Source organism: Watersipora subatra, chromosome 11 (assembly GCF_963576615.1).
Source record: "Watersipora subatra chromosome 11, tzWatSuba1.1, whole genome shotgun sequence".
NCBI lineage: Eukaryota > Metazoa > Bryozoa > Gymnolaemata > Cheilostomatida > Watersiporidae > Watersipora > Watersipora subatra.
This window is the reverse complement of record NC_088718.1, coordinates 15,246,991-15,249,747: the sequence shown is the minus strand read 5'-3', so window position 1 is coordinate 15,249,747 and position 2,757 is coordinate 15,246,991. Positions and strand designations below refer to the sequence as shown.

At 36.9% G+C, this 2,757-nt stretch overlaps 1 long non-coding RNA gene across 1 annotated transcript; it reads right to left on the bottom strand.

The window, feature by feature from the left end:
* Window positions 1-1,125: 1,125 nt before the first annotated feature.
* LOC137408690 (uncharacterized) lies at window positions 1,126-2,505 on the bottom strand. The gene is made up of 2 exons (XR_010980114.1): window positions 2,373-2,505; window positions 1,126-2,000 (listed from the first exon to the last, which is right to left on the bottom strand). It is a non-coding gene; the product is annotated as an uncharacterized lncRNA (long non-coding RNA).
* Between the last annotated feature and the right edge of the window lie 252 nt (window positions 2,506-2,757).

Below are 2,757 nucleotides of genomic sequence, written 5' to 3'. Positions count from 1 at the left end.
TTTGCAACGGATAGTTAGTATTACAAACATATATCACACATTTCGTGTGGATTTTGTTTGTGACACATATCCTGGTATCAGCATTAAAGGAGGTGAGAGAAGTCGTAGAAGTGTGAAAGGAAGGCAGAAGGTTGCTGTGTTTAGTATGAACTAATTAGTGCCAAACAGGTCTGAATTTTTAGCAGATGGCTCAAACAAGACTGCTTTAGTGAAATTTTTAAAGGATACATGGAGGAAGTCAACTGTGAAGCAGATGGTAAAGAGACAAATTCCATCAATGAAGCACAGTGTAAGATCTTCTGCTCACTGTCTCGCACATCACAACCAAACCTACCACCACACTAGATGAGTTAAATCTCCATATATCTAAGGCTGCATATCAGGCCGCAATGTGGAGAAGAGCCAAGCAAATCATCATCAATGCCCCATCCCCCAGCAACATGGATGGTTTATGGAAGATGGAGAGCTTAAAGCTAGATAGATGACACAATAACCAGCACCTCCTGATGTGCTCGTGGACATGTTTTGTGATGCAAAACTGGGTGTTAGTGTCGTCGCTGTCAGTGCTACAATACAGATCTCAAATGTACGGACATGTGCAGAAGCAGCTGCTGTAGCAATAGAAATAAAGAGGACGGAGATGAAAGTAGTGATGCAGAAGACTCAGATGACTGTGAATTAGAAGGTTAGTATTCGAGTGGTATTGTAACCAAAGGTGCACTTCATGTTTGATTAGAATACATATGTGTCACACTGTATAAAAGACTGACTAATTGCGATTTCACTTGCATAATAAAGTAAACGGTTCAACATAATAAGCATCAATGATGAATATATGTATACTAAAATGTTATATATGCATGGTCTTAGTCTTTAAAAATACTTTTCATTTTGTTTTGCAGATCTGTAATGATATAGGAGTTGCGGAATAACAAGGACAAACTGTAAAGCTGCCACAATATCAACCAAACTGGGAATACATAATATTATATAATACACTTCTAATATTATAATATTTAAAGAAAAAATATTTGAATGTTATCAGAATTGATTCCAACTTAGGTTATTGCTAATTATTTAGTATTTATATGTCATTTTCATTATTACATTGTTGGTAGAAGCACATGAAACATTACAGACATTTATTTAATTAAAATAATATAACAATTATATTGCTCAAAAATGAACAATCTGAGAGGTGTAGAAACCAGATATTTGAAATCAGCTCAAAATTCTGTTCTAGATGCCACTCTTATCACATAGCCCACCTCCAAAAGGAATAAATCACTTTTTGACAGCTTTTTGATGCCCTCCTGCTCTACTAAATGTCATTGTTAAAGAAACGTGTTATAAGTAACAAGTAATTTAACTTCACAGACTACAAGTAGTAATAACAGATTTGACAAGCATGGCTTGGAAAACCGGTCAGATAATGTAGCGGTGGGTAACGAAAGCAAGAGGGCTACTATAATTGGGAAACAGCACCCAATGACTACAACAGAGCGGGCAAAGAAAATGAAAAAGTTGAAAAATATATCCTACATGGAGAGACGATTGAAAATTGCTAACATATAAGAGCAACTATAATCCCAGTAGTCATTGTAACATTGGATACAATAACATCCGTAAATAAAATGTGGCTTGCCAATATACTGGCAACAATCACAGGATCCCTGTCAAAATAGTTCGGTTGCTTTACTAACTAAACTAGTAATGACAGTTCACCAAGTGACTTTCTATATTAGAATGTTCTGGAAAGTCTCACAAGTATTCCATGAGTAATAGTTCCGTCAAAGTTATGCGCGCTGATGGCGCAGCCAGCATCCTTCATTGATTCAAGCTTACTTGTTCTATTCAGCTTCAAGCACCTTAATACTGTCTTCGATAGTGTGAATAATCAATAACCACTATAACCAGTGTTGAAAACTGCATTCATCTTCAGGCTGGTACACACTATATTGCCTTATGTCTTGTTAATCACACAATCCTTCGATGATCATCTGTAATAACATTGTTCACACTATCACAAGCTTAACAACGAGTTCATAGTATTCTCAATATACATGTTATGTACAATGCAGTTGCTGGAACGATGAAATAATAGTCCTGCAGTAACTATCATGTAATAAAATGCAGATCAAGCAAACGAGACAGCCAACCACCATCCCTGAAATGGTACATATTACACAGGTTGTCACACATGTTCGGCTAATTATTGGAAAAGTTTGACAGCTACAATTTCCCCACGCTACTTTGATGATGTCATCGGTTTATGGCGCACATAGTCGACGAATAATCGGTGAGAGGACAACCCCGACATATGGCTATATAGTGTGTACTAGCCTTTAGCAACAAAGCATACAAAGCTGTACCTCATTGCCAGTTACAATCCTCCCATGGTTCTTTGGAATGACTTATTTGCAAAAACACCATCTGTTGTAGGTTTCATGTCCACCAGAAACGAGCAGCAGAGAACATAGTTGAAGCACTATATAAGCTTTTGTGTCATATTGATGCTACTCGCATCTCAAAGAGGTCTGTATTTCATACAGACCTCTTTGAGATGCAAGTAGATCTACTAACAGGAAACCTTATCAGCTGATGATGTCAGCTGTTTCCTAAGTGGTTCCTAATCACTCCCCTATGAATATGGATCATAAGATCCTTCTTTGCACAGTCATCTCTTATAAGCTTATCCAACACGCAGTGTTAATGCAAATCATTCTCATCTATTCTTGTCATATAAAATTATAAAGT